The following is a 24,341-nucleotide window of genomic DNA, read 5'->3' on the forward strand; positions in this document are numbered from 1 at the left end:
AAAGCCAGTGACACACAGTGTGTGTCCAAGGGCAGCCATAGGGAGATCACACACAAATAAACGCATGAACAAATATATGAAATTATTATTTGTAATAATTACATTATTTGTATTATTAATGTGGAAATGGTGACCTAAATGGTTGGTATACAATAGGTGTATCTATACGTAGTGGGTATAGATTGAAATGTCTCTATGAACAGTGTACATTTGTTCCTCAAACCTCACCTGTGTTGTCCCATCCCTGCCCCCTCCTCTCTCTCAGGCCGGTGTATGTGTCGGCTGTCCGTCCACAGTCAAAGCACCTTGTGATCATGGTGGACCACGGGGCGTTGGTCACTGACACACAGCTGCAGATTGCCAGGGACTCAGCGCTGGTCATCCTCAACGCTGTGGATGAGCACGACAAGGTCCGTCTACGGTCTGACACGCTCACTGGTCCGGTCTCTCCCTCTCTTGTCCGACCCTCTCACTGGCCTGACCTCTTACTGGTCTAGCCCTCTCACTAGTTGGGGAGCGATTTTTTGATCAACTGTGCATTCCTACTGATAATAATAATGATGTAAACAGCAACTTTAAAAAAACACTTTTGAAACTTCCTCCTCCACAACCTCCTCCTCCCCCCCATCTCTTCCTCCTCCCTAGGTCTCGGTCCTCTCCGTGGCGGACGGCGTGCGCTCCTGCTCCCTGGACCAGTGCTACAGGAGCCTGCTGTCGCCGGCCACCAGCGAGACCAAGCGGAAGATGAGCACCTTCATCTCAAACATCAAGGCGTCGGAGGGCGCCACGCAGCACGCGGCAGGCTTCCAGAAGGCCTTCCAGCTCCTCCGCAATACCACCACCACGCTGGGCAGACACGCCCCCAGTAAGACCAGCCGCCACTGGGGGACGGAGGATGGGTTTGCCGGGCGATGGGGTGGGTTGAGTGTCTCGGTGTCACCTATCAGTAGAAAATATTGAGGGACTGTGGTAGTCCCACCCAGCTTATTCGGATGGATTGATCTGATCTTTAGGTTTCCATTTTTTTTGCATCTAGACATGAGCAAAGATTTTAGGTATAGAGGTCATCTCTACAAAAATATTGAATATAACATTTGTGTGTTCGCACCGTGGGTTATATGTACAAAATGTAAAATACAATTATTGTTTGTATTATTTCCAACCCTTTTTCCAATCCAAAGATTTCAGATTTTGCTGTACAACATATCTTCTCTTTCCAACAAATCTGTGGGAGCACACTTCTTTGATCCCTGCACTGTTTTCAAAGATCTGCATTCCCCCCCTCCCTCAGCCACGGACATGGTCATCCTCTACCTGTCCTCGGTGTCACCACGCGGGAGACCTCTGAGCAGGAGAAGCGTGCTACGCTCAGCGTGGTCCGTGAGGAGAACCGATACCTCAACAACTCTGTCATGATCCTCACCTACGCCCTCATGAACGGTAGGAACCTCACCTAACGCCCGGATATACTGCAGGCCCTCACCTACGCCCTCATATACTGCAGGCACTCACCTAACCCCTGATATACTGCAGGCCCTCAATCTATGCCCGGATATACTGTACTGCAGGATCTCACCTATGCCATGATGAACTGCAGTTTTCACGACTTTATACGTTTGGTCAGAAGTAACACCACTGTATCATCAAACGGTTTTCCACTCAACATTTGGGGGTAACAATTATTTAGGGGTTTACCTGTGCTTGAGGTACTCTCACTGTCGCACCCCTGAGGGATGAGAACATACCCCTGCCTGTTCTCCTCCACCTGTCACACAACATCCAGTTTCACTTGGAAATGGGTCACATCGCTGTCGCAAGCTCGCATTTAAGCTGGGATGAAACTGTTTTGAATGTTTGTCAGTTTGACTAGCTTTTCTAAAGAACCCTTTTTGACCTATTTAAGGAAAATAATGGTCTAGGCGATCAAACACCATCATAGCCAAATGAGAGACGGCCTCGTTGGTTGTATACTACGGACGTTATTGTCATTTATATTTAATTTCAGAGACAAGTCCACCATGCCCTAATTCCAATGGAATTTGAGATGCCCTTAGTGATGATCCGTGAACCACACACTGATGAGCTAGAGAAACGCAGACCTCACCAGCTGTCAATCTAATTTTAAGCTTATCAATTGACCCATGCTAAGATCTGGGGCTATATTCAACCTCTTGAACTATCCATACAGAACATATTCATGCCTGTATCTGTTGGAAGCTTCGTAAATCCGTACACCGCAAAACAGTGTAGAATGCTGTGAGCTAATTTTCCTGTTGTTAGACACTCTTGTACTGTTTTGTGTGTGTGTGTGTGTGTGTGTGTGTGTGTGTGTGTGTGTGTGTGTGTGTGTGTGTGTGTGTGTGGTGTGTGTGTGTGGTGTGTGTGTGTGTGTGTGTGTGTGTGTGTGTGTGTGTGTGTCTGCCCGCCTGCGTGCCTGCGTGCCTGCGTGCATGCGGGGGGCTGCAGTTGGGTTTTTTGTGTGTGGCTTCTTTGTAGTCTCCTTATCATCTGTTTCAACACATACGTCACGCACACACACACCATAGTAAACATGTGTATGCATATACACAGTTTAGTATTAATACAAAAAAATTGCATTAGGGAAATTGAAATGAGAAACCTCTAAAAGGCCAAATGACTTCAAAGGGTGGTGTGTGTGTGAGTGTGTGGGTGTGTGTGTTGCCTGTGTCAAGAGACTGTAATGAAAAGCATGTGCAATCTGTGGTGCTTCAAGTTTATTTGCAGGAGGGATTCATAGAAATGTATTAGTTTTGCTACAGCGTATTTTGTACACCAGTGGAACAGACCATTTTGTGTGTGTTTCTGTTATTTTGGGGTCTAAGATAAAACGGTTGTTTTCTCATATTTCTCATCTCCTATTACGATGTCAACTTCCTTGTCCAGTAAAATAGCTCACAAAATCTGTCTGCTAAGTTGATATATATTTAAATGAATTCTGACTGTATTGTTACTCTACTTACCCCTGTTGCAAGATGCTTTGCAACGGGGTAAGATGCTTTGCATCTTGCAACAGGGCTTTTTCAATTACCACACATGCATCCTTATTTAAACATTTTCAAGGGTTGAAAAACGTTTAAGCTAACCAGAACACCCCCAGGTTTAATACTAGTCAGATGACATTGTTGCTTTTTGTTGTTTACAATTGGGATGCCGTCGATAAAATGGCCCCAAAAAAAACCCTGAAATTAAATGGAATTATAACAACAGTGATCAACATTGCAGCGAACCCTGGCTTAACAATCTGGTCAACACTAATAATATAATAAGAAGAATAAGAAGATAAAAATAATAAGAATAAGCCTAAGTGTTCCTGATAATTTTTTGTCAGATTGAAAACCAGCCTTTTTTCTAACGTTAACCATAAGAGTTGACGTTGCGTACTGATATTGTTTGTTCATATGGGACAATGTTATACTAACCTGGCGGCCCTGTTCTGGGCAGTTTGTAATTTCATTAGTTGATACAGAGGAACATACTGGTGCACAATAATCCAGGTGACATAAACATTTAATTAAAGATTTAGCCACCTGTCCCACAATATGTGTAGGGACATAAGAAAGACATTTTCTCACCATGGAGATACCACAACCCATCTTCTTCACTATGGTTTCAATGTTTTCTGTCCATGACAGCTGACCATCAATTATAGTGCCCAATCATTTTACTTTATCTACCTGTTCTATTGGTTCCCCATACAAGTTCAAACTCATCTTTAGTGTAGATGACAGTTTATGTCTCGATCCCAAGATAATTTATTTGGTTTTCGAGATGTTCGGTACCAACTTATTTCATTTTATCCAATCAAAATCTTGTTTAACTCAGATGATCAAACATTGTCCAGTTTACTGACAGTTTTTGCAGCATAATAAAATGTGGAATCATCAGCATACATTTGTACAGTTGCTTTACATAAAAAATTATGGTAAATCGTTTGCAAAGATAGAGTATAAGTGGTCCCAGGCAGCTCCCTTGTGGGACCCCGCAGTCCAAGTCCTTAGAATGAGACCAGCTGACAGTGTAATAAACCCCGTGTCCTACTTGTCAGAAAACTCGTCATAAATAGGATGGCAGTTGAACTAAATCCATAACATTGTAGTTCACCGATGAGCAGATCATTGAATGCCACACTGAAATCAAGTAATACTTCACCAATCATCTTTGAGTTATCCATTTCCTAGAGCCAGCCATCTGTCATTACTGTAAGGGTGGAAAAAGTTGAATGGTTATGTCTGTAAGCATGTTGAAAACCTGTGTCCAAACCGTTAGAGTCAAAGCATTCGTGTATTTGTGAGTAGACTATTCTCTCCATCAGTTTGAGAGAAAACGTTCCAGTTGAAGAGCTGCTTGGTGATCTCTGTGTTTGCATGATGAACACCATGCAAGGAGTGTTGTACAGGAACAAAAGAGATCTAATTCACCTTACATTGTCACATTCTGAGTTAATCCACTTCAAAAACAAAACTCAAAACACAACCTGTGGCCAACTTGTTCTGTCTCTGTCTCTGTCTCTGTCTCTGTCTCTCTCTCTGTCTCTGTCTCTCTGTCTCTCTGTCTCTCTGTCTCTCTCTCTCTCTCTCTCTCTCTCCTCTCTCTCTCTCTCTCTCTCTCTCTCTCTCTCTCTCTCTCTCTCTCTCTCTCTCTCTCTCTCTCTCTCTCTCTCTCTCTTATTTTTTTCTCTTTCTCTCTCCCCCCTCCATCAGAGGGTGTGACAGAGCTGAAGGAGCTGGCCTTCCTCAGGGACTTGGCAGAGCAGAACTCCATCAAATACGGCGTGGACCGCGGGGTGGATCGAGAACGCGACCGGGAGCGCGACCGGGAGCGCGACCGGGACCGCTCCTCCTCCTCGGCGCTGCCGGTGGTGAAGGGCAGCATGATGGTCCTGAATCAGCTTAGCAACCTGGAGACTTCCGTGGGCCGTTTCTACATCAACCTGCCGAACCGCATGATAGACCTGGCCCGCTTCAGCCTGCCCTACGCTGACCCCATGGGAGACGGTAGGAAACGGCGCCGCCCGTTCAGGCTGAACACCGAGATGTCCATGAAACGCACAAAACCTGTTACATGAGAGAGGGAGTTGACGGTCAGAGTGATTGAGCATGTGTTTGGGTGTTGGACGACGCATACGTTAGCAACTGGAACATGTTTTTTTTTTTTTCTTGTTTTTTTTTATGAACATATGGACGTCCTTTGTGTCCTGTGTCCCGTGCAGGGTTCATCATGACCGTGAGCCGTCCGTGCTACTTTGGTAACCTGCTTCTAGGTGTGGTGGGGGTTGACGTAAACCTAGCCTACATCCTGGAGGACGTCACCTACTACCAGGACTCCCTGGCCTCCTACACCTTCCTCATCGACGACAAAGGTCGGATACAAGGACGCACGCATGCACAACCACACACTTAGAAACACACAAACACCCACACACACCCACACTCAGAAACAGATACACAGCCACATACACACACACACACTGAACCAGCACACACAGCCTCAAAGTCACCATCATTAGCGTGGTGTAAAACAGAGACGGAGTTGCCTTCGGGAAGATCGGGAGGTTTCCGATGGTCCACTTATGTGGGCCGCGGCAGTATTTGGGCTGCGGGCACCCCCTAGTGGCCCCTGTATTTTAGGTCATGCGAATGCGCAATCGCGAAATGCACGAGAGATCCCCGTCAGGATCTCTCGCCCAACCCCCCCCCCATCCACCAACCCCCCCCCCAAACAAAATCAGCGCAAGGGGCTGGTACGGGAAGCTAGCTACCGGTATGAAAAAGTGCCCAACTCAGCCCCTGGTGTTAAAATGGCATCTTGTTAAGGTGCTGCTCTTATTAGGGCCGTTCAGCAAGCAAAGTGTGAATAACATCTCCAATTAAAGTCATTAGTGAGACTTTCGAACATCTTGCTGGTAATTATCCTTTAGCTAAACCCAATGTCTTGAGTGTGTGAGTGTTTATGTATATATGTCTGTGGGAATGGTAGGAGGCTGCCGATTGCTATGAATAACGTACGGGCAATCTGATTCTCAACCCATTTTCTCTTTCCTTTTGGCTGCTTTGTGACACTAATGAATGGACTAACAGCAAGACGCCCTTCCCTGCGCATTTCATCTCTCTCTCTCTCTCTCTCTCTCTCTCTCTCTCTCTCTCTCTCTCTCTCTGTCTCTCTTTGTCTCTCTTTGTCTCTCTTTGTCTCTCTCTCTCTCTCTCTCTCTCTCTTGATTCTGTGCAACATGTTTCAGAAGCATTTTCGATAATTTCCAGGGCATTTATATCATCTTTTTTTTGCTATGTTGCTTGACTGAGCAATATCAATTTTGGGGGCTAAACGCACAGAACCCCCGTTCATTTCTGAGCCTATATATCATTTTCATGTAATGCTTTTCTATATTCAACATTACCATTTATTATGCTGTTGTCTTAATATGCTGAGTGATCACTGATTTATGAAGGATGGCCAGTCACAGTTCCAGACCAGTGTCAGTGTGGTATGCAGGTAGATGAGTGGATAGATGATGCTATTTGAGAGAAAAGGATGATAGATGTTACCATAAGTGACAAACTGGTAGCATGATGATGACACAAACAAATCCATCTCCTGTATACAAAACGCTTATCTGCTGTCTTCAGGGGTATTGGCCTGTGACGGGGAACTCCTCACGCCTTTCCCTGTTGTTTGATCGATTGATTGATTGTACCGTCTCCTCAGGCTACACCCTGATGCACCCGTCCCTGGCGCGCCCCTACCTGATGTCTGAGCCTCCGCTGCACACAGACATCATCCACTATGAGAATATCCCGGGCTTCCACGCTGTGCGGCAAAACATCCTCAGGTGAGCTAGCAATGGGACGAGAGGAAAGCTGGGACGATGGACTGTGGAGCACTGTAGTCATAACGGGAAAGGGATTCCTCATTTGCTCGCTCTGCATACTACTCACATTCACTTAAAACATTTGGGTTTGTGGGTGTTTATCAACAAATATTCAAATATATCTCTCATTCACACAATACTCATTTGAAGAAGGTTGGGGTAGAAAGCCTTTTAAAGTTTTGAATATTTTCCCAGCTTGCCTCTGGGTAGTCAGGTGATCGCGGTGCCAGTCAATTCCTCGCTGTCCTGGCACACCAGCCGGCTCCGGAACCCCAGGAAGGAGGCCTACAACGTCAGCTACGCATGGAAATTGGTATGGAGTCGGTTCGGTCGGATCCAACATGGAGACTGGCTAACACAGTGTCACACTGTGTTAGCTAGTGATCCAAAAGCAAAAAGGTTCTAAGCTAGACGCGGGCACACTTCTGCAAATAAAAAGCTGTTCTCGCATGCAGGTGGGCTGTCACGTGTGTGGCTTGAGTGTGTGTTGCATGTGTGTGTGTAGCACGTCTAGGCTTTGAGTTTCCACTAGCGACAAGGCTAACCCGCCTCGCATTAATAGAGGCCCTATTGTTCCCCCACTCAGTACAAGTTCAAGCTTGGCAAGCCTTAGCTTGTCTCATGTCAGTTGAATTGCAATGGCTCATTAGCATTACATCTGGTGGTGATCACTGGTGGTGATCTAGTGTCCACCATTCATTTTTCTTTTACTGAATAGTATTTGTACAACACTGAAGAAAAAGTATTTGATTCCCCCAGGTCCACCTCCACCCTGAAACCCACCTCTGTTTCAAATGAATAAGTCATACCAACAAGCTCCAAGCCATATATTAGTGTGTGTGTGTGTGTGTGTGTGTGTGTGTGTGTGTGTGTGTGTGTGTGTGTGTGTGTGTGTGTGTGTGTGTGTGTGTGTGTGTGTGTGTGTGTGTGTGTGTGTGTGTGTGTGTGTGCATTTCATTCAGACTTCTTCATGAGAAGTAGTGTATGAATTTAGGCTACAATCATTCATGCACCCAGAAAAATTATTCTGATACCTTTTGTCCAAAACAATCCACTCTTAACTGGATGTGGTATGTCTGCCGCTCTGCAGGTGCAGGACACGTCGTTCATCCTGTGCATCGTGTACGTTCAGCCAGAGATCCCCGTCAAGCAGCTGAAGAACCTGAACACGGCCCCCAGCTCCAAGCTGCTCTACCACCGGCTCGACCTGCTGGGCCAGCCCAGCTCCTGCCTGCACTTCAGACAGCTGGCCACCGTTGGTACGACCGGGACCGCCTGCGCAGGCACACACACAACCACTCACTCACACAGACACAAGTACACACATACACATACATACATACACACATACACACACACACACACACACCAGACGACATAGCACAAGCAATGGGACAATCCAACAAATCATGAATCTTGCGTTCATTGGGAACGGGCTTCAATTTTGCCTCTTCATCAGGGATCGGCAACTGGCGGGCCATAATTGGCCAGTGCCACCCATTGACACCTCCAAAGAGTCCCAAATATAAATACGTAGAGAAAGGCAGGAGCTGTTGACAAAAGTCCTTAAAAGTTTTTAGACGCCAAGCTCTGAGACTTTACTGTGTAACGTAAGCAGAGTCTCCGATGAGGCTACTTTGCGTACAGCTCTTCTGACGGTGAGTAGGCTAGGAACGGAGTTGTGTGTGTGTGTCGTGTTTTAAGAGTTGTTGGCTGCTCTTTTAGGTGCTACTACTGCTCCACTCCAGCATAAAACGTTTTTACACTGCCAAATATGTCCGTCTTATGCAAGCCTTTTCCCCGGCATGGTCTGCACGTTTATACTGACCGAGGTAATATACCGGCCTGAGTTCGCACCCCAAATTACCCTCTTGGACCATGCACATATTGGTGGTTTCATTTTGATGTAAATACGAATACACTGCTCTAAAGTTCCAGGCTTGGGACTTGGGTAGAGGTGTTGCTGCAGCAGAGACAATGTAGCGATATCAACTTCAGTAGTTCTAACAGGAGAGACAGTGAAATCCATGAGTCTCTGATCATGTGAGAGAAGCTGAATTAGTCGCATTTAGCGAAGACGGAGAAAGATCTTCTGGCCCGCAACCTACTGTCTTGGAAAAAAAAATTGGCCCGAGGCAAAACTTACTTGCTTACCTGCTCTACATTTTCGATCGTAACCTGGAGTTTTGATTTTTCAAATATGTTGCCTTTATGCAGGTAGCGTGAAGCACTGGCATGAACACTAGTTCATTCAACTGTTCATCTGCGCTTTTTCTTTATCAAACATAAACGCACATGCACGAACGCACACACAAACACAGTTACAAGTGGCACATTTTCATTTCCACCGCAGTATTTCCACATTCGTCATATATCCCAATTTGATGCATTTGATACATCTCATAGAAAATTACTGTACGTGTCTCACTGTCCCTGTCTCTCCCCCCCGCCCCCAGAGTCTCCTACTGTGATGCTGGCGGCAGGCAGCTTTTCGTCCCCATACGAGCACCTGAGTCAGCCGGAGACCAAGCGCATGGTGGAGCACTACACGGCCTACCTGAGCGACAACACCCGCCTCATAGCGAACCCGGGCCTCAAGGTACACACACACACACACACACACACACACACACACACACACACACACACACACACACACACACACTAGGGCTTTGACTTTTGCCCAAAAATCATATTCGAAGTTTCTTTGTTTATTAATATTAATATTCGAATATTTATTAATAATATTTTGACCATTAAATGCCTTCAGTAAGACCTGGATTGGGCTTTGCAAGGTTCGTTTACCGCGTTGCTATGGTTACGGTCTTGCGTGTTCCAACGGTTTATTAGGTTTCTAATAAATCCCCAATACAATTACGTTTCTAATAAATCGCTGTCTAATCAATACTTCATTCACTGCCTCTTCCGTGGTCAATACAATATTATGAATAGACTGCGTCGGGTTCTTCGACGTCTCTCCCTCTTGGCCTGCCCATAACAGGTTCTAATATTAAGGGCTGCCTAATATTCGTTTGAATTTTGATTTATATCATACAGATGAGAGACAGCACACATCATACAGATGAGAGACAGCACACGTATAACGGACAGACCCAAGGCAAACAGGATATATATACAGACACTAAAGACTATAGGGGTGGCCTGTTTTGGGGTATAGGGTCTATTGAGGCTAAACTATGACCCCCCCTCCCCCCACTCCCAGCTCCCTGCTTTGTTTCCAAGGCTTTTCTATGCCCCATCCCCCGGGAATCCACCCTGTAAAACGCAGAAGTCTTGTACATTTGGGCCAACCCTCCAGACGGACCCGGCGTTTTCAGTTCCTGCAAACACACTTTTTTGGCCTTAAAGGAAGCCCAAAAGTATCAACACCCCGGCCCCACGTTCCCGCCATTCCAGTGACCTCCACCTCCTTTTGATAGCGCTAAGCCGCTGTAAAAGCAGCCTGCCAGGGAGGTGCAGGGATGAGGACTTTTATTTTACTGGTTTACCTCATTCTGTCCGTCTCTGTGGGTGGACATTATAATCATGAGAAAACATGACGTGCCTGCCATTCACTGCAGCGGTGCCATGACATCAGCTTTTCATAAGAACTAAACACATCGTCACAAGCCGTGCCATTGCTGCACTTCGGTTGTGTTTGACAAAACATCAGCCTGACTTGTAGTGTGACGCAGATCTATACACTTTTGTAATTAAGAATGTTTCGAACTTATATGCAGTACCATACTTCATCAGCTTTTTTTTTTTCTGCTCCCCTCCTCTTTCCCATCCTCCTTCTCTCACGGCGGCTCCAGTCATCTGTCAGGAACGAGGTGATGGCGACCAGTCACGTTACCGACGAGTGGATGACGCTAATGGAGATGAGCAGCCTCAACTGCTACATTGTGAGGCGTTACATAGCAACACCCAACGGTGTGCTGCGGATTTTCCCTGGGTCCCTGATGGACAAAGCCTTCGACCCCGCTCGGCGACAATGGTGTGTGTGTGTGTGTGTGTGTGTGTGTGTGTGTGTGTGTGTGTGTGTGTGTGTGTGTGTGTGTGTGTGTGTGTGTGTGTGTGTGTGTGTGTGTGTGTGTGTGTGTGTGTGTGTGTCAACAATATATTGTGTCTGCTTGCAGTTTGGGGCTTCTTTCGGGGAAGCTGCAATGGAAAGAATTCTCTGATTTTGTGTTTCCCTGGAGTCCTGAACAGCATGACACCGCTATTTTTGTGTTGTCTGCTTGATGAGATCTGCTGCTGACCATGACCTTAAATGTAATGGTTATAATGGATTGAGTGTAATGTTCAGTGTTAACATTGTTTGTCCCTATCGATGGAATATAATTGCTTTATTCAATATGATTGTAGATTTTAGCTGTTAACCATAACTTTAGTAATCGTTAGTATGTGTATAGTAGAATTGTTTCAAAGAATTATTGTCACTTGATGCAATCATTTTCTTTCATATATCATAATAGTATTGATCTGTATGGCATAGATATAGTATTTCCATTAGCTCTGTCTCTCAACATGTGCCTCAATGGGAAGAAACTGTGTAGGATTTAAGCTGATGTCCTGACCACGGAGATGTTGTGTCTGTAGGTACCAGCACGCCGTGGCCAACCCAGGCCTGATCACCTTCACTGGGCCCTACCTGGATGTGGGCGGAGCCGGCTACGTGGTCACCATCAGTCACACCATACACACCTCCAGGTGATCTAGCACATACATACACGCACGCACAAACACAATGGACACACAAACTTAATCAAATCAAAACTTTTAAAGTGTTCTTTATACGTTTGCATTTTGGAGGTGTCAGTGATAAAAACACTGAATTGGGTTCACAAGACTTGCATACATGAGAATACGAGAATTAGAATAACTTTTACCTTATTGTACAAGTACACAAGAGGCTTGATTCCTCAACATCCATACACCTCAACATCGCAGCAGCAATACAAGATAAAGTAAATACCATAGTGAAAGTAGGGAAAAATAAGTAGCAGAAGTGGTAGTTGTACCAGCCACTATCGATTGTAGTGCAAAAATGTTGTGCAAATTACGGAAATATGTATTTAGACAATCAGTTTTTGAAGTGTGTTGGTTTGGGGTAGGGGACTTCTCCAGGAGCCTGACTGCTTGGGGGCAAAACAATGTGATCATCCTCTGGGTTTGTGCCCAGAGGCTTCGGTACAGATTGCTACATGATGATGATACAGATTTGTTTTCAATCCCGAGCCGTCATGTGTGATAATCACCATATCACGTGACTCCTCTTCCTCTTCCTGTCTCTAATGTCCTTCCTCTCCTCAGCTCCAACATGGCGTCTGGCTACGCGGGTGGCGGTGATGGGCATAGACTTCACCCTGCGCTACTTCTACAAGGTCCTGCTGGACCTGCTGCCCATCTGCAACCAGGACAACGGAAACAAGATCAGGTGGGTGACCTTTCCTCTCCTCGCAATCCTCCTCCTCCTCCTCCTCCTCCTCCTCCTCCTCACCCTCTTACATTCCTCTTCTTTTCTTTAAAGAAGGAATTAAAACAAAGGAAGAAAAGAAGGAGAGGAGGGAGTTGGAGGGGAGTGAAGTGAGCTTCCTAGCCGAGCTCCATGTTTTGGACTACCCAACCAAACTCCAACTCCTTTTGAAAACCCATCTAATCTCTCTCTCTCTCATTCATCATTCTCTCACGCTCTTTTTTCTTTTTCTTTCCTTCAACCCCTCACTGTGTCTTTGTGCAAGTGTCCAGGGGCTGTATTAATCAGGATTAGTCTAGAGAGAGAGTAGTGGGGGGTGGTGGTGGTGGTGGTGGTGGTGGTGAAGTTGGGCGGTTCAGTATTTGGCAGAGGAGTAGAGGCAGAGGATCAGTGTGAACAATAGTTCACACTGATCTTTGGCAGGCGTCTGGGGCAGAGCAGCATGAACAGAGCAGGACTCTGAGTGTTTTGACAGCAGTGGAAACCAGAGTGTTTGTGTATGAATATGTGCATGTACCTGCTTGCTGTGTGCAGGTGCTTCATCATGGAGGATCGCGGATACCTGGTGGCCCACCCCACCCTTATTGACCCTAAAGGTCATGCTCCGGCCGAGCAACAGCACATCACTCACAAGGTAGCGGTACCTGTCTGTCTTCCCCTCTCTGTTCCATTCTCTGTCTGCAGTGAGCAAAATGTCCAAAGCACCCTCGGGCCATCCGTTTAGTTTGGGCTCGCTCTCTCTCCCTACCTATACCTCTCTTTTTGTTGTTTTATCCTTTGTTAATTTTGTTAAATATTTACTTGTATAAGTGATGTCCTGCTGAATCGGTCCCACAAGGCACTTCATCAGTGTGTGGTTACAGTCTATAAGCGGTTGTTAATATATTGAGAGTTGTTAGCACAATGAATCGATATTTTCTACGGTCGTTTACACCGGCTGAATACAATCAAACATTTACACAGACAAAAAGTCAACACCCACACGTGTGCGTATGTTGACTTGACACACACACACAAATACACACCATGTGCACAAACACTAAAGGCCCCATTCTCTCATATAGCAATAACTAAACATGATTGAGCGAATGTCAACACTTAAACCAACACACTTTGTCACAGAAGTTCCGAGACATAACATTCGGGGACTCAATCAGCGGGATAAACAAACTAACCTCTAATTCTTTCAATGCCCATCTCTCACTCTTCTCCCGTGATGTATAAATATGGAACAAAGGAAAAAGAACAAATACTACAAAAACTAAGTGAAATATAGATTGTCAGTGATAGAGTGCAGGACTACTGCTCTGAACTGGGTGACAGAATGAGTCTTTACCCGTCTCTGTAGGTGTTATTGAATGTACAATGTAGATGCCCAAAGTAACATCTGGTAAATCCCCCTTCGTCTTTTCTCATCTCTGTCTATGTGGCGCTATAGGAGCCGCTGGTGGCTAATGACATCCTCAACCATCCCAACTTCGTCAAGAAAAACCTGTGTAACAGCTTCAGCGACCGCACCGTGCAGCGCTTCTACAAGTTCAACACCAGCATTGTGGTAAGCACAAACACACACACACACACACACACACACACACACACACACACACGCACACACGTGCATGCATTCACACTCATGCACCTTCACACACTTAGTCTGATAGGCACACACCTTCTTATACTATCAACAATTCAACAAATGGAACAAGCGCTCTGTACTTCTTACAGTGCTATGGCCCCACCGTGTGGCCATTTCCCATCATTACACTACATTATTTTTTCTGTATAATTGTTCCCTCTCTTTACCATGATTTCCCTGGCTCTTTTTAACTATCCTGTCTCCGATCAGGGTGACTTGACCAACTTGGTCCACGGCAGCCATTGTTCAAAGTACCGGCTGACCAGAATCCCCGGCACCAACGCCTTTGCCGGCATCGTCAACGAGACGTGTGACTCGCTGGCCTTCTGCGCCTGCAGCACGGTGGACCGGCTCTGTCTCAACTGCCACAGGTCCGTCTCAGTCATGCACGAAAAGGCACAGGCACACACAGACTCTCAGACTCAGACACACACACACACACACACACACACACACACACACACACACACACACACACACACACACACACACACACACACACACACACACACACTATCATCTATACACAGACACTAACACACTAGGTTTTCATACAGAATAAACGTCTAATTTAAATCCCATCCGACATATTTAGAGTTGGTCACTTGCATGGTTGAAGGAAACTATTGCAAAATGAATGGTGTGCATGTTGTTATAATGCATAGCCAGTGGATGCCATGCCCTTCACATTAATTTTGTGTTGTATTATCTGACTCCATCGCCAATGTTTATGTTGCGGCTCTAGGATGGAGCAGAATGAATGTGAGTGTCCATGTGAATGCCCCCTGGAGGTCAACGAGTGTACCGGCAACCTCACCTTTGCTGAAAACAGGTCCGTACAGGTCACAGGCACAACTTTAACTCACAATTAGGCCCTACTCCTTAACCCTTCCCCTTATCCCTACCTCTCAACCCTACCCCTACAAAATGGGACGACCTTCATTACCACGTTACAGTACGACAGTAGTCGTTGACAGGGTTTTGATCTTTAATTATTTATTTTTTGATCTTTGGATACAATATCGCTCTGGAATTTTACTGTATAGTTTTAATTTCTTAGGAATGCATCCCTAAGCACATGGAAAAACACGGTATGATTAGACAAGAATATTATTCATGCTCACATTCTGTTAGAAACTGCAAAATTGCCCTTTATTTTGGATCAAACATTATAGAAGATCAACATAATATATAAAAGCAGAATAAACATAGAACTTGAGGTAGTATCCCATCCATGTAAAACATAAATATCATACAAACAAGAACCAGTGATGTAATGGAACTAATATTGCACATTACAAAAAGGCATCAATCGCAATTTATGTATAACTTTTTCAAAGAGGCCCAAAAAACTGTCAGTGGGTGGTTTAAAACCGGCTGCGGAGCCCCCGGCGTGAGTCCGGGAGCTTAGCTCTCCCCCTTACCCCTTAGGGGAAGTTAGCCCTCCCCCTTACCCCTTACCCCTAAATAAAACGAGTTATGGGACCCCCCTATGCTGCGCGGGAACGCGCAACAGCGAGGCGTAGGGTTGAGATTAGCAGGAAACTGAGATATAGCAAACATTTCTGATTTATTTTGAGAGTTGTTATGTATTTTATGATAGATTGACAATATATTTTATGGTTGGTAACTGGTATTTTAACAGTATTTCATTTGAGGGTGTGCTTTTAACGTTGTTATTAGCACCATAGCGATGCGGTTCGGAATGAGGCTTTTGTGCTGAGCCACACAAGCAAGCAACATCAAGCAAGCATCACTGATATTATATCACACCCTGTTGTGTAATATTGCTTGATTTTCTTTCTTTATCCAGAACAGTCTCCATCAATGTCGCCAGTTCAGTTTTTCTCCGGCTGACGGCCTATGTGCCTATCAGTCTGTCTTCACATCACTATGTCACCCATCTCCGTCATTGTCTGTCCATCTTCCAATGTTTGTCATTTCTGACAACAGATTGTCTTTCTGATGAGGACATGATCTGCGATGGCTTGAGAAGCCCGCCATTATCTTCCTTTCATAGACTGAACTTTAGTGTCAAACTCTACACCAACATGGCTGCTAATGTACTCTTTTAAATTTGTTTATCAAATCAGGTCATTTCTTTATGCTGCTGTTTTGTTCTTACTCACAATTTTGTGCGTGTACATTTGTGTGTGTTTGTGTGTCTGCAGGAACCCAAGCTGTGAGCTGACACAGGAGCCCCTCAGCATGAGTGTGATCGACCCCGGTCTCCATGACAGCCTCCCCCAGTGCATTAACACCCGCTGTGGCCAGAGATACACTAGCAGGTAATGCGCACGTACGCACACACGTACGTATATATGCATGCATATGTATGTACGTGCTGATCCAGAAAATCCTTCTGGATCTGTTTTGACCGTGGATTTCGTTCCCAGCGATTGTTTCGGAGTGTTGGACTGCGAGTGGTGCACGGTGGATAGCGACGGAAAGACCCACCTGGACAAGCCCTACTGCGCCCTGCAGAAGGAGTGCTTCGGGGGCATCGTCGGGGCCAAGAGTCCCTACGTGGACAGCCTGGGGCTCATGGGTGAGTGGAGGCAGTATGAGTGTGGGTGAGGTGTAACCTTGCCTCTGTGAAGATACGAGCATTGTACACGTCTTGGCGTATAGCAATGCAGAGAGGGGGCTCATGAGTAAAGGAAGCCTTTCCAAAGCTTACAAAGGATCTTTTGCATCTTTTCAGGTGAAACACCTCAATTTGAAATGGCTTAAAAAGGGATAGGATAATGATGTGCTCCTAGTTTTTCATGGCATCAAATGTGGCAGTATTGGCCGATGAAGAATGATGTACTACTCCACTCCAGCAGTTCCCAGCGATGAGAGACGGAGAAGCAGTTTTGTGAGGAAGTGGAGGATTGATATTTTTGGATAATTTAGCAGCAGAGCTGTTTAAGTTCTTCTGCTTCTTTTCCGGCGCCTAGACCCATTCTAACACTCACTGTTCTTCCTGTATTTATCTCTCTTGCTCTCTCTTGAGCTTTCTTGTTCTCATGTTCTCTTTTTCTGTTCTGCTACTCTTTTTATTTTTTTACTTCTGCTTTATCTCTGCTCTTTATCATTTCTTCGATCCTTTTTACCCTGCTCCATTCCCTCCGTGTCTGTATCTATCTGACTTATTAATATTAACATATTTCTCTCTCTCTCTCTCTCTCTCTCTCTCTCTCTCTCTCTCTCTCTCTCTCTCTCTCTCTCTCTCTCTCTCTCTCTCTCTCTCTCTCTCTCTCTCTCTCTCTCTCTCTCCTTCTCTCTCTCTCCTTCTCTCTCTCTCTCTCTCTCTCTCTCTCTCTCTCTCTCTCCTTCTCTCTCTCTCTGTGCCACTCTCAGACGAGGAGGTGAGCTCTCTGAACATGATAAAGAGTGCCCCGGTGGGGCCGGTGGCAGGCGGTATCATGGGCTGCATCATGGTGCTGGTCCTGGCCGTCTATGGCTACCGCCATCAGATCCATCGGCGGTCCCACCAGCATATGTCGCCGCTTGCCGCCCAAGGTAGGCATGGGCTCCTTGGGACCTTCACATAAATTCACACCGATGGGCCTACGCTTGGGTCAGGCACTCAAATAGAACAGTTCTTACCGTTGACATGATCAGACATGGTTTATCGAGCTATTTTAGTTTATAATTTAAACCTGCAATATGTTAAAATTGATCTGTAACTGTAGTTGCAATAAAAGCCAGCCACTAGAGGCTGCTAGTGAGATTATTTTTTGGATTTATTTCCTTTATAAACCTATGGATAATATTTACCAAAGAATGTCTTTCTGAAGTTAGAGGGAATAACGGCACACAATTTAGAAAAATTGCAAAGATGTTTAAGCAATATTTCAAATTGTTAGAACTGTATCCGAGCCACGAGCCACGTTAGTACTTACACCTCCTTGGAATTGATATTTCAGTCAAGCCTCTCATTCTTTGGTTCGGACTGGAGGCATAGAACTGGCAGGCATGGGAGTTGGGCGATAACACAAACATTTGTTCCGCAACGCTTGATGTTCACTCCAAGTCATAGATCAAACATTTATACAATTATAAACATCAAAAAAATATGACTTAAACAGTCACACAAACGAGTCCATACACATTATTCCATAGAAATAGAACTACTTTGAATCCTGCAACATTTTAAATCGGTGGAGGTTTTAATTGGGGCAGTGCATGGTTAATGTGCTCTGACACTACCGACGTTGGAACCCTTCCCAGTATACAGACATGCTCTTTCTGTTGACGCGATAATAGTGTTGACTCTGACTCTTGCAAACATCCCCATTCATTAAATGCTCAATGCTGAATTGCTGTTTAATGGCCTACACAAGTGCGACAGAAAATGGAAGCCCGGTAGCAACTCGATTCCTGGGTAATGTGTCTGGGCCCCTTAATGGGATCCAGATTAGGAGAAGAGGTCTCTGAGAGATTCAATGAGATCCGCTCAAATTCTCAGCAATTCCCAAACACCTGCTTGATTTCATGGTTAGAGGTCATCCCCCACCATTATCAAGTGCTGTGTCATGAGAGGCATGTGATTATGTAGGAAATGGCTCACGCCTCTTCTTCCCCCTCCGCACCCCAAATGTCTCCCAGAAATGTCTGTGAGAATGTCCAACCTAGACAACGAGAGAGATGAGCGCGACGAGGACAGCCATGAAGATCGAGGAATCAGTGAGTACCGCCAGCACCAAGAGGCAAAGTTTGTCCGCGTCAAACACCATGATTTTGAAGGTAGCCAAGCCTTCAGGTCTCCCTCAGAAGCCACTCCCCCAAAACAAGCGACTAGCTGGCTAGCTTTAGCAATAGGGTCTGCCTTTTGGTAGACTCTTGGCATGCACCATGAGTGCACACAGGTAGCCGGGGAAGGAAGGTAGCTAGATAGACAGGTTGGCCATGCAATCATCTCATTCGAGCCAAAATAAATATTCGGACCGCTTATCACAGCCCTTTGACAGCCAGATATACAAGTCTCTTTCCTTTTTTTAATCAGAGCATTTGATTTATTTATTGCTGTGAAGATGATAAAAGAATTTCTGCAAATAAAAAGATGCTTCTTAAAGAAATGGCCTACCATGGTTAGCTGTGTGTTTTGAGACCTCTCCTCCCGTTCCTCTCCCAGTCAGCAACACGCGGTTCATGGCGGCGGTCATCGAGAGACACACACACAGCCCGGAGCGCAGGCGGAGGTACTGGGGCCGCTCCGGGACGGAGAGTGACCATGGTAAGACACACGCACGCACGCACACACACACACACACACACACACACACACACACACACACACACACACACACACACACACACACACACACACACACACACACACACACACACACACACACACACACATTTAAATGCTTTTATTTGGATCCAAAATTTACAAAGAAGGGGAACAAGATCCAAACACTTTGGGGAGAAAGATTCATAATCTAACAGGTTCATCAAGCTTACATGCCTTTACATTGCCTACATAAGTTAAAATATTGCATCGAACACTTGGATAAATAAAAACATCTTTGTCTCCAGATCTGCATACTACCTATGGGGGCTGAAACAGAGCAAAGTTTTGCCAATCTTTGGCTTCCATCTTATGTATCCCCCTCAACTGCAGTCCTCTAACATCTTTTTGTGGATATGACGTAAGCTTCCAAAGATGAAAGATATAATTTTGCATTGGTAACCTAGGGCATATACGATTTACCAGTGGCTGGGATTTCAGTAACTTAGAGTAGTAGCAGGTGTCCATATACAAATTGAAGCAATAGCCCACTTCAATAATAAGTGTCGTTTACGATTACAATGTCTGGAGTGTTTGCTATGTTTCTGAAATACTCATCGTCGGTACATTGCGATTTCAATTAACTTTTAACAGAATTATCGGTCATGCCTGGCCACATGCAGTCCTTTATAATGATGACATCCATTCAGAATGTGTGCAACTGTTTCATTCTCCTGTTGATTTAGGTGGAATATGCAGTATTGGTTGTGTTTTGATGGGTACCATATTGCTAGGTTGTATTTTGTTTGACATTGCAGTCACGCTTTAACCTTAAAGATTAAGATGTCCTCTGGAGTGGAATAATGAGTTATTACAGAATGAGAAACAGAATGATATGTGTAAGGCAGTGCTGCTAACTCGCCTTGCAATTTCAGGCTTGACCAGCGCCGCGCATTCTGCGATATTCTGCGCTGGAGAAGAGAGGCTCTTGCGTGTTTGGTCTGTAGATGTTCTCGTCGTTCAAGATCGCTAGAGTGGAAAAAATCTGCATTATGATGTTGTCAGTCAGGGGAGCCATCAGGGCATTGCCAGGAAATTTGTACGCACACACTCACACTGACCATGGTAAGACTCACACACACAATGACCATGGTATTACACTCGCACACACTAACCATGATAACACACTCACGCACATGCATATGTGAAGGCATATAATGTCCTCACACACTTTTAAATATATTAAGCACTTTTAATTTGAGCAAGCTAAAAGTGCTATACTTTGACCATTATTTATGTTGGGTTTGTGACACACATGCACCAGAATACACACGGAACCAGACAGAAGGTCACCACGCCCATACCAGAAAGAGGAACTGGTGCGATGGAATTATAACGTTGAAAACCATCAACAAAGATCTACTGTATAGTGCTGCAGTCTCTTATGGTTGTTTTTCTAAAAGCATTTAATGTTCATAATTGTATCACAGCCAAGAGAGGCTGTTGGTAGATGGTAGCTGACACTGTTGCTGACACTGTCCCTACGTAGGCTGAGGGTCCCCATTATTCTGTTGTATAACTGACGATGATGATGATCATTTGGGGAGGAGGAGATGTTGGTCAGAGTTTTGACGGTGATTGAGTGAGTAAGCGGAGGGAGAAAGTGCTTGAAGCAGAGGGCCTGGTTCACATCAATGTTATTTGGGAAGATAGAGCAGAAAAGCATGAATGTAAAAATGTGTGCAGAATTACCCCATCGTAGTGTTCATCACATAGTAAGTAAACCCACTCTGTCTCCCCTTGCATGGAGTTATCTTCTTGCCTGTTTGAGGATGGGTTGAACAGGGAGTGTTATCATATTAAGATTGACCTGCATGACATATATATGAGAAATTGGAGAGAACTGGCGCAAGGAAAAGAATCCCATCACATGTTGCATAACCAAATGAGAGAGAGTGAGAGAGGTGTGATGAAAGTGAAGGGCGGTAGAGGGAGAGGGTGGGGGTGTCGTTCTTTTTGGATGAAAGCAAACTTCTTCCAAGTTGCTGCTCTGCTTGCATCAGTCAATGTCCTCCCACCTCCAACCAGCACGTATCAAACTGCCCCACCCACACACGCACGCGCACACACACGCTCACACTGACGTGTAAGTGAGTCATTCGGACACGACACACAGTGCTGAATGTATTCCTTTGGTGTGTATTTGTATGTCGGTTTGCCAAGATGTCTTTTAGCTGTTAACGAGGAACACGCTTCTCAGATCCAGCGTGATGTGGGCTCCTGAAAATTGTGTCTTTCTGTCACATGATGCCAGCATGGATTCTCCTTTGAAGACTCTTTTTTACATTGTCAAGCCAGCAGTCGGTCGCGGCTTGGCATGCCCTGCAATTTCACTGTCTTTCCTGTTTAAAAACGACAGAGTACAATCGCCCTTTTTCACAGAGCCGGCTTTCTTTGTTCATTAGAGTAGGCGGGCCTATGCACGGACAGTCGACCTCTTTAGAATAATTTGCATACTAGCAATGTTTTATTTTTTTTATTTTGCATGCAAGAATGAGTATACATCTCAGTGTAGGCTACAGAAGTGATTACAAACACCAACATATTATTTCTTTAGCTGACCACGTTTTTTATCCCGACAAAAGCCTGGTAGAGTCTTTCTCATAGATTGCACCATCTTTCCCCGTGTTCGTTAAATGCGACTGCATAACTTTCTCTCCCATGATGGTCAGCAGATCGCGGATTTCACCGTCCCTCCAGTTAGAAATACTCACGTTGATGTTGTTGCGTTGTCTCTGTTGTAGAGACGACGCAGCAACACCTCTACCCAAGTCCCTCCCCTGGAACAGCGAAGCCGTCGCTTTTACATCAAAAATTTAACCGCCAATATGCGGAGGGTCAGTGTTATCGCGCAGACCATTACGGGGAAAAGGCAGGCATATTTAGCAGTGTATTTTTTTTTTCTCTCACCTCAATCCCTCATTATTTTCCCTCTGTCACTCCTCTATAGCCTTTTAGGATTTCTTCGTCCTTCTCTTCCTTTCTTTTTTCCTCTCCTTTTGTCTTCCTCAGAAATTGTTAATATTTGCCGCCTTTCGCAGTTTGGTTCTTCAAGTGAGCATCAGAACCATTGCTGTTTGGAAATAAACAACGTATAGCAAGTTCCAATCTTTACACACACAGATACAGACACACACAAACACACACCTTTCCTCTTCTTTCTGCGTCATCAACATAAGTGTATAGTATAGCCACATGTATTTAAAAGACAGACCATCAGACTCACTAAACTCCCACTTTTACAATCACTACATCTTTTGGTTTTGCCTCTGGAGATTTTATTCTTAATCTTCAGAAACACTCTTTTTTTCCTGAATATATTAATGCAGGACTTGAGGCTTAGAAGGTTATTTGCTACATGGTAATTAAGGCTGGATGGAGGATTTCATCCCTCTGCGTATTGCCGGCTTCGAGTTAGGAGTTTTTTAAGGAGAGCTGTATAGTGGTAAACGGCCTGGTAGAGATAAGACCCAAGCATTGCTTTGTTGTCCATAAAATGGAATTAAAGGCATGGTCTCCAAAGTCCAGAGCTCTTCATACTTATGCCTCCACATCTACTTTTAACACTCAGATTTACTGTCTCTCAATTTTTTTTTTGTTTTGGGTTAATTTTTTTTGAACACAAAACAAACGCATATGATTAAACGACGGAAGAGTCAGGGGACGAACCAAAGACCGAAAGGATTCATCCCATGTATATTTTGATTTTGTGAGGCAAAAAGGCCTCCTCATTGGGATCACAACAGAGTTCTCATTAACCAGCGGCATGTTTTCATTAAGAGAAACCGAGGAGCATCTGATCATTTGTCAGCCTGCATAGACAACATGTTCTCTGTTGGTCTGGCAACGGGGAAGCAGAGGGCGGGGGATTGAGCTGGCCTAATCGAAACAACGGATTACGTTTTGGAGAACGGGATGCTTGTAATGATTCTGTTGCAAAACAGTTGTCGTTGTTCAGAAAGCCTGTCTTCCGCTTAAAGGCTTTGCCAGACGTTCTCCATTAAAGAGAATTGTTAAGGGAGACAATGGCTGGGGGTGTAACATTAATTGAAATTATGAATGAATTGAACTTCCACAGCTCACAATTGAGGAGCCCAATGTCTGAAACACTGTAAATGTTTTGCTATTTTGCTAATGAGTGGACACATTTTCACAACTGAACCCATTTGAAAAGTTAAAGTACCAAGGTAAATGAAACCCAGGGAGCCAAGAATGTGTGGTGCAGTCTGGGCAGACATGTTTACTGACATAAATACTTAAACATTATAACATCATTGTCTCTTTTCCTCTTCAGTTGTTTCAAAAAGTGTATACACACACTGCTTTAATAGGCTAACATTTAGTGGTCTAAGCACTTGGTGAGCAAAGTCCCCATTGAGTTGTTAATATGTGTAATCCCAACATAGTTAAATACATTCAATGGCTGACTTAATGACCAGTTTCAGGGTGTATTTGTGCGTCTTCATGAAATCACTCCCAACTCTTTGTTTCTTTATTTTGTGTCCAATTAGGTTACAGCACCATGAGCCCCCAGGAGGACAGCGAGAACCCGCCTGGCAACAACGATCCGCTGTCTGCCGGCGTGGACGTGGGTAACCACGACGACGACATGGACCTGGACACACCCCCGCAGACGGCGGCGCTGCTCAGCCACAAGTTCCACCCGTACCGCCACTCACACACGCACCACCACCCCGCTCCACACGCACACACATCACATGCAGGCAGCCGTCACAGTGCACAGCGTGGACGCTGAGTGCTGATCCACCCCTCCTCGCTCCGAGACAAACGGCTGAAACATTATTTTTTTTTTTTAATCAAAGACTTGCGTCCGCTCGTGACTAGATGGCACACAGTGCGCACAAGGATAACGACACGTTGGATCAGAAGATGACCTGAGACAATGGGGCGTACGTTGAAGCGGGAAAATTAAACCCTGCAACTTGCGGACTGTTGAGACTATTGAGAGACACATTGATTCCAAGTTCAACTGAGCCGGGGTCATTTTGTTTCTTCTTCTTAGTGAATTTTTTCCCCCCATCAGAGTTCATTAAAGATC

At 45.0% G+C, this 24,341-nt stretch overlaps 1 pseudogene; it reads left to right on the plus strand.

The window, feature by feature from the left end:
• Nucleotides 1–268: 268 nt before the first annotated feature.
• LOC130392846 (VWFA and cache domain-containing protein 1-like) lies at nt 269–24,311 on the plus strand (annotated as a pseudogene).
• The last annotated feature ends 30 nt before the right edge of the window (nt 24,312–24,341 follow it).

The sequence above is a fragment of the Gadus chalcogrammus genome, chromosome 12 (genome assembly GCF_026213295.1).
Source record: "Gadus chalcogrammus isolate NIFS_2021 chromosome 12, NIFS_Gcha_1.0, whole genome shotgun sequence".
In the NCBI taxonomy this organism is placed as follows: domain Eukaryota; kingdom Metazoa; phylum Chordata; class Actinopteri; order Gadiformes; family Gadidae; genus Gadus; species Gadus chalcogrammus.